This window comes from Rousettus aegyptiacus, unplaced genomic scaffold (assembly GCF_014176215.1).
Source record: "Rousettus aegyptiacus isolate mRouAeg1 unplaced genomic scaffold, mRouAeg1.p scaffold_m13_p_3, whole genome shotgun sequence".
Taxonomy (NCBI): domain Eukaryota; kingdom Metazoa; phylum Chordata; class Mammalia; order Chiroptera; family Pteropodidae; genus Rousettus; species Rousettus aegyptiacus.
The window spans coordinates 40,569,870-40,579,026 of record NW_023416306.1 but is presented as its reverse complement, the minus strand read 5'-3'; the positions used below and the strand labels follow the sequence as shown (position 1 = coordinate 40,579,026).

Below are 9,157 nucleotides of genomic sequence, written 5' to 3'. Positions count from 1 at the left end.
CCATTACCTTGTTGTATATTAATCATAGTACTTATCTGTATTTAAATTTTTTCTTGTTTATATTTTTATCATCTATAAAATATAAATTCCATAGATTTTGTTTTGTTTCTCACTGGAAGACTGCCTGGAACTCAGTAAATATTTGTTTAATGATTAAATATATTTCAGGACTGCATTTACTGAGTAGTGCATGAGTTCTTTAAAAGCTGGTCAGTTTTTTCCACAAGCATTTTTCAGTGCCTTATTAAGGGCTAGGCAAGATGCCAGGAACTAAAGGCATAAAACCTAAAATCTCACCTTTATATACCTTTTGCTCAGTGCCAGCCAGCTGGGGGCCCTCAGTGGATTATGGTTGCTATGGAATCATCAGTTTATTATCCCCAGATGAGATCACTACAGAGACTATTGAATATTTTTTTACATTTTTGTACACCACTATGGGGACAGAGACTATTAATAGATTTAAAGCACAGATTTGCAAGTAAAAAAAAAAATTGGGCTGCTAATAATAATATATGATTATATTATTATAGTGGGTAGAGTTATTAAAAAATTAAACTCAGCATAAGACATTTCTAAATCGATGGTCACATGTTGAGACCATTGTGACAGGAAAGGAGCTGATGCTTGAGAGAAAGTTTCACGCGCTAGGATGCCATTCTATATTGCACTGACCCAAATGCAGAGGTTGACTTTATGATAAGCAACCTGTTCTCCAGGACCCAGCATCTTAAAGTACCTGCCAGAATGGGCTTTGCCAGGCAAGTGTCTATACCAGGTTGCAGGTCCTGGTATGGAATCAAGGCAGTTCATCAAGTATTTACTGAGCACCAAAAGTGTGCCAGAGACTCTACTGGGCATGGTAGATATAGCACTAGTTAAGACATAAGGCTAGTAAATCTGAATTGTGGTTTATCTATTGAAACCTACCCTTTTCATGAAGATGGTGTCAAAAGTGACTAAGGAAGCCCCTTCCCCTCCCAAAGCCAAAGCATAGGCTTTGAAGGCAAAGAAAACAGTGCTGAAAGGCATCCACAGCCACACACACACACACACACACACACACACACACACACGATGCACACATCACCCACTTTCCAATGGCCCAAGACACTGCGGCTCTGAAGGCATACCAAATATCCTCGGAAGAATGCCACCAGGAGAAACAAACTCGAACAGTCTACCATTATCAAGTTCCCCCTGACTACCGAGCCAGCCATGAAGAAGATGGGAGGCAAGAGTACACTTGTGTTCATTGTGGATGTCAAGGCCAATAAATGTCAGAGGAAAAGGGCTGTGAAGAAGCTTTATGACACTAACATGGACAGTCAATACCCTGATCAGGCCTGATGGAGAGAAAAAAGCGTATGTTCGACTGGCTCCTGACTGTGATGCTTTGGTTGTTGCCTGCAAAATCGGAATCATATAAACTGAGTCTAGCTGACTAATTCTAAATATAAAAATTTTTCGCTGTAAAATAAAAAAGAAATCCAATGCTTAACTCTCTTAATCACCCTTCAACTTTCTTTGAAGACTAATTTTAATCCACTTGAAAATAATAATAATTTGCAAATACAAATTCACTTAATCTTTATAAAATCTCTGTGAGGTATGTATTAGCATCCCAAAATCCAGGAAGCTATAATAGAGATAAAGTAATTAGCATAAGGTGACACATCTAATAAATGGAGAAGTCTTCTCAATACCACCAGCATCTCCATCTGAGTCTCCTAACGCTGCTCCAAGAATCTCAGTCCAGCACCTGACCCTGATTCTGTTCTTACTGCTCTGAAGTTTGACTTCTTTGACCTGCTATCCTTCTAACGTCTGCATTTGGTAACATCTGCACTTTCCCTTGCCAAGATTCGAACAACTCTGATGTGTGAGAGAGATTTGTCACAAGCACCTCCCCTCCCCCTTCCCAATACCACATTTCACTGACATCAGCTATCTCTGGGAGGGGAAGACTACCCAAAATGGGCTGGTTGTTTTAGATTCATTCATTCAACGAAATACTAGGACAATGTGTTCCCCACAGAGACATCTCAGGGAAAGGCATTCATATGGGGAAATGAAAACAGTTCTCTGACCACAGTCAGGTATTTTGAATCTCAACAAATTAATTGCAATATAAATGCAAGACTATTATCTTTTCCAATAACTTAATTTGCCAAAGGGACACTACTCACAGGAGCAACTGAGGTGAGAGCTGCACAGCAAGCAGACAGCACACTTTAAAATGTGGACCACTTCGGGGGAAACTGTAATTGTTTTTCCGGTTTTTTCAATTTTTTAACACTTCTTTTCCATTCTGTTGCCCTCCATGCTTTATAAAAAGGCATGTCTCTGTATGTGTATGTATTTTCTTTTTACATCTGAAGGAAATGGCTATGTACAATTGTATTTGTTATAAGTAGGAAAGTCGGTTGTCAAGTGATTAAGAGCTACACAATGAGTCATAAATATTAAATTTCTCTTAAAGCATTTGGCACTCTGTGATGTTATTTCCTAGATAATGTGCATATAACCCCAGGTCATATCGGTTTAGAAACCACAGGTTAAGACAATGGTAAGTCCTCTTGGACTATTACCTCCTCCTTTTCAAGGGGCAAGCACTCGGAGCACTCCCCCTCCCCCTATTATGTTTAGCTAAGAGTTCCAAAAGAGAGTGGGCATGAGTTCATATGTAATTCTCCCTACTGCCTGTACCTCTGCTGTCTTTATGTTCCAGTCAAGCTCTTGCCATCCCGCTGATCTGTTTTTTAATCACTTGGCTTGGAGTGCTGTCTAAACTCTCCTGGGACTGCTTGTGAGAAATCACTGACTTAACCTTTATTTCAGTGCCCTTGCAAAGTCTGCTCTCACTGCTGTTGTCACCTGGAGCTCTATAACGGCCTGGCTGTGAATCTCCATCACCAAATGTCACCTGCCACAGTTCTCTATGCTGCCAAAACTCTGTCAGGCTGCCCATGTGGTGTCCCTGATCTGTTTTTTCACCTCTGCCACTCACATCTCCAGCTGTTGGGGAAACTACTCACTGCCTCACATTCTACTGTTTATAAAGTAAGCAGAGGATCTTGCAGTACAGCTATTTGAGGACCTTACTGTTGAAGTTCTTGTTTTATTTTGCATCCTTTTCCTACCCCAGACACTTAAGCACTCCTGAGGTGCTGGACCAGGGTGGCTCAAATGTAACATCATTCCATACCTTAAACTAGTGCTCTCCTCCCCTCACATCCTATTGCTGAGTTTGATACGGCCTGTAATCTGCCTCCCATTCACCTCCTCCAAGGCATCCAACATACTCATCTATGTCTGAATTCCAACAGCAAAGCGAGATGCCATAGCATTTAGCACTACATCACTCCGCCTTGCCAGCCTGTGACTGGGTAAATTGAGAATGCAGAGGATAAGAAATTATTTCGATAGCAGGATAAAGTAAGTCTGGATATGGAGTAGGGGTAGCCAGGCCTGAGAGTTAGGCTGGGCAAAAAGGAAACTCAGTGCTTACTCCACCAGACCAATGAGGATATTGGAAAAAGCACCTAGGCTGAAAATTAAAGCAAATGTAAAACTGTAGAGCCAGGCCACAGTAGGTCAAAATCTTGGAGAGCCAAAAGACTATATGGCCCAAGTGCAGAGCAAAGTGGAGGTCCAAAACCAGCTCGCTTGGTCGGCATGAAGGATATACCATAAAAGGCAAGAACATCCACATATAACAGCAGGAAAATGAGAAGAAAAGAACAGCAGTAGGAGGGAGGGGTATGGAGACCCAGGCAGCGTTCTTTTTCCCACTAAACTGTCTCTATTGTCTCAGTTGAATGCTAATCTCAAATGAACCTGGCCCGAAGACCTGAGGGGAACAATTTCAGAAAATAACAAAAGGCTGGGAAAAGACAGTTATTTAAGAGGTGTTTCCTTTAGAATAACCATCACATTAAGGGAGGCAGACAGTCTGCATGTACCTTACAGAAATTCCACATGCTCATGGGCAGGTTAGGTTCTGGAAGTTCCTAACGTGGCGATTTCCTAAGGCAACTTCGGAGATTCCCAAGTCAACTTGTCTAAAAGTCTAAAAGGATAATGTACATGTGACCACTTTCACCATCTGTTGTTGGTGAACAGAGTTTTCTCTGGCTTGCCACCATTAAATTCCCACATTGAAAATCTCTAAAGAGATAACCTTTTTTATGGGCAAAAGCACAGTGTAGCTGGAAAGTGGGCACTTGATTCCTCCTCTCCTTCCAAAGCCCTCATGTCCCCAAGCCACCATTTGTTCAGTCCTCTGTATGTCAATTAAATTCAACAAGCATTTACTGAGGACTCACATTGAGCCAGGCACTACACTAAGTACTGGAAGAGAAAGTAAAAATAAAAGTCAATCCCTACCTTTAAGGAGCTTCCAATTTAGTAGAGGAATCAGTCAAATAATTGCAAATAATCATTCTTTCATATTACAAATACCCCAATAGGGTGCAGGAGTCTTGAAGGATTATTTGGTCTGAAAACTTGAGAAAAGGTTGGAGGAAGCCCCTCTGAACATTTGAAATAATACATAAGAAATGCATGGAACAGGGATGTTAGGATAAAGATGATTGAGTACATGCATTTAATTTCACTCCCTCCTAAAGTGCTCTAAAATTGCACACAAAATATTTGTAATGCATACACCCACAAGGAAAAGGAGAACAAGTGAGGAAATAATAGTCACAAAACTTTGAAATCTGGAAAGCAGGTAAATAAAGCTGAGAGTGCTAAATCCCAAGCTGGCAGTGGGGAAGCCAATAGGAAAACTGATTTGTTCCACATAACCTACCAAAGGAACCGACTTTCCAAAGAGTTTCTGGAACAAAGCATGGTGATGTGCTAAAAGCCCGAGGAAAACCTGTTTAAGAAGGGGAGCCCCCAATCACTTCCCATGCTCCATACAGTCAGTCAGGTATTACCCCTCTTTCACTCTCTCCTTGGTGAGCATAAACCAGAATGTTTCCAACTCCCAGACAACAGGCACAGTCAAGGGTAAGGTATAATATAGAAACCAAAGGAATAAATTAATATTGACCTGCTGAATGTTGAAAAACACAACTCTTTCTTCCCACCTAATTTTCAGAACATTGTGAGACAGATGAGGCCCTATTGGGTACTAGAGAGATGCAAGAGAGCTATTCTGTGAAATCTGTCCAGCCCAAAGGAAAGACCTGAAGATAATGATGTGGTACTTCTCTAGCTGTATCTCCATTCAGGAAAGCCCAAGCTCGACTAGCCTCACATCCATGCTCAGAGAGTCCAGCCAGCTTTGTAGTACCTCGTTCTGAAAATGAGTACTCCTAGGTCAGTGCCCACAAGAAATGAAAACATACATTCTCACAAATACGTGTATGTAATACTCATAGCAACATTATTTATAACAGCCAAAAAGTGGAAACAATCCAAATATTTACCAGCAGATGGATGGATAAATAAAATGTGGAATATCATTCAGCCATCAAAAGAAATGAAGTACTGATACATACTACAACATGGATAAACCTTGAAAACATTATGCAAAGTGAGAGAAGCCAGTCATAAAAGACCACATATTGTATGATTTCATTTACATGAAATGTCCAGACTAGATAAATTCATAGAGACAGAAAGTAGATTAATAGTTTCCAGGTACTGGAGAGGAGTGAAAATGGTAGCGATTGCTAATGGGTATAGGGTTTCTATCTGGGGTAATGTAAATGTTTATTATTTTATAGCGACAATAATTTCACAACTCTTAATATTCTAAAATCTACTGAATTGTAACCTTTAAAATGGAGTATTTTTGTGGCATGTGAATTATCTCTCAATAAACCTGTTATACATACAGATACACACCACATGCCAAAAAAACAATTTTCCAGACATCCGAGAAAAATGTAGAACATGAACTGTCCGTTAGAAATATAATTCAAGCCACATTAGTACTTTAAATTTTTATAGAAGATACATTAAAATAAGTAAAAAGAAATAGGTAAATGTAATTTTTATAATCTATTTTATTTAATCCAGTGTATCTATAATATCATTTAAACATGTAAGAAATATAAAATTGTTGATGAGATCTTTTATACCCTTTTTTAAAATTCTAAGTTTTCAAAATCCAGAGTTTATTTTACGCTTACAGCACGTCTCAGTTTGGGCAGCCACGTTTCAATTACTCAGTGATCCATATGTCTAGTGGCTTCTGTATTAGAGAGCATGGGTTTAACATGACTGATGTAGACCAAAAATAAGCAAAATACCAAAGCAAAACAAAAATCCTTAGAAAAAACAGAAACGACAAGAAGAAAATTTTGAGAAATAATCTATCATTACATCTGATAAGGGATTAATATCCAAACTAGATAAAGAACTCACACAACTCAATACCAGGAAGACAAATAATCCAGTGGAAAAATGGGCAAAGGACCTGAATAGACATTTCTCCTAAGAGGACAGAAAAATGGCTGATAGACATATGAAAAGATTCTCATCACTAATGTTTAGGGATTTGCAAGTAAAAACCACAATGAAATATCACCTCAGACCTGTCAGAATGGCTATCATCAATATAAATCAGCAAACAACAAGTGTTGGTGAGGATGCAGAAAAAAGGAACTCTCTTGCACTGCTACTGATGTTACAAATTTGTGTAGCAACTATAGAAAACAGTATGGAAGTTCCTCAAAAAATTAAAAATAGAACTACCTCATGACCCAGCAATTCTACTTCTGGATATTCATCTGAAGAAATCTAATACACTAATTGAAAAAGATACATGCACCCCTATGTTCAATGCAGCACTATTTACAATAGCCAAGAAATGGAAACAACCTAAGAGATCATCTATAGAAGAATAGATAAATAATTGGTACATACATATAATGGAATATTGCTCAGTCATAAAAAAGAATGAAATCTCACCACTTCAGATAACATAGATGGACCTAGAGGTTGTTATGCTCAGTGAAATGAGAGACAGAGAAAGACAAATACCATATGACCTCACTTACATATGGAATCTAAAAAACAAAACAGATTCATAGATACAGGGAACAAACCGATAGTTGCCAGAGGGGAGAGGAGTTGGGGATCTGGGTGAAAAGGTGAAGAGAGTAAGAAGTACATATTGACAATTACAAAATAGTCACTAGGATGTGAAGTACAGCATAGGGAACATAGTCAATAATATTGAAATAACTGTGTGGTGCCAGGTGAAGACCAGACTTATCGGGGGGGTCACTTTGTAAGTTTTATAAATGACCACTATGTTGTACACCTGAAACTAATATAATATTGAATGTCAACTATAATTTTTAAAATTTTTAAAGAGAAAAAGAAAAAAATAGATACAAGAAGAAATTTTAAGAATCCAGTGGGGGTCGACTATAAATGAATGTGTGAGAACTTTTTAGGGTGATGGAAATATTGTAAAACTGGATTGTGGTAATGGTTGCATAACTATATAAATCTATTAAAACTCATCAAACTGTACACTTAAAATGTAGGTGAATTTAATGGTATGTTTTAAAAAAAAGAAAAGAAAGAAGCTGTTATCGATAAGCTCAGGGAGGTGAGAAAAGATTTGGACTCTTTTTCTGAACAGAATACTATAGATTTAAAAAAAAAAAAAAAAAGGACAAAAAAGGACTTGGAAATTAAAAATCTGATCACACAAATTAAAAATTAGAGATATTTAAAGATAAAATTAAGGAAACCTTATAGATCAAAAGGACAACAAGCTAGAAAATTAGAGAAAAAAAAATTAGAAACTAGTCATAGAGAAGAAAATCATAAAAGGAATAATAAAAAATACTTTCCAGAACTGAAGAACTAGGATTTCCCAATTGAAAGTTTCCACTGATTGCCTAGAACTAGAAATAAAAATTCAACTCACAGTAAAGTACATCAGTTTTGAAATTTCAGAACACTTGAAACAAAGAGGAGATTCTATGAACTTCCAAAAATGCAAAAAATAGGTCAGGCACAAAGGATCAGAAATTATAATGGCTTTGGGATTTTTCAATAGCAACACTGGAAGCCAGGAGACTGGATGAATGCCTTAGAGTTTCTGAGGGATAATGATTTCCAACCTGAATATCTATGCATAACCATTCTATTTGTTAGTTAAAGATGGGGGTGAAATGAAGACATTTTCAGACAGGTGATGCTTCAAAAAGTTTACCTGACTCTTTTTGCTGCAGTCATCTGAGAGATGAGTCCTGCCAAAATGAATTGTAAAATCAAACACACACATACACATATATGTATGCATGCATGCATGCATACATACATACACACTTAAATACATACAGAAGGTTCGAGATTGAGAGCGTGGTAGGTAGAAAGTGAGGAAGGTCCCAGAATGTATACCAGACATAGAGAAAAACCTGCCCTGACGGGAGCAGGTAAGAAGGTCCTAGGAAAGCCGCCTTCAAGATGAAACTGATAGAATGACCTATATGTCTTCATGTCTTGAGAACAGATTTTTTAAAATGGTGGAAAGTTTGGGATGAATTAATTATAAATAATTTAAAAATTGGCAAAGGAAGGACAATCGTAAGTCTGGAATTTGTCCCCTCCTACTCAAAACAAAACAAAAAAAAAAGTGTAATTCAAAGTAGAACATAGATAAAGTAAGAATGGCTAAGAGATCATGATTATTGTAGCTGGGTACATAGAGGTTATTATGCTGTTGTGTATATTTGAATTTTTTTGTTTTTAATATAGGTACAGAAAAAATAAAAATGTGTTCAAAGATGGAGAGGAATCATGGTATACTGCATGGCTCAGCTATAGAATATTTACTAAACGTAGTAATATTAACATGGGCCATTGATATAACCATAATTATGAAATAATTATATTGGGAGGAGGAGAAAATAGAAAATGTTAGGGAGTGGCATGCAAAAAGGAATTCTTAATCTTCCATAGTGGGAGGTTTGGCTTTAATCAGATGTCTTCGAACTTTTTAGCTTGTGTAATGTCATTGGCTTATTGGCTCTTGATCTATTTGATGCCCTTCTACTGCAAACTATATTTCCCACATTCCATTGCCAGTTGGCTTTGGGCTAGATCCAGCCAATAGAAGGCAGCAGGAGAAAGAAAGAAGCTAAGGCATTTCTCTCATTCTGCCATTTTTTTGTGCTTC

General features: G+C 37.7%; 1 pseudogene; it reads left to right on the top strand.

The window, feature by feature from the left end:
* The first annotated feature begins 756 nt into the window (after positions 1–756).
* On the top strand, positions 757–1,429 carry LOC107501186 (annotated as a pseudogene).
* The last annotated feature ends 7,728 nt before the right edge of the window (positions 1,430–9,157 follow it).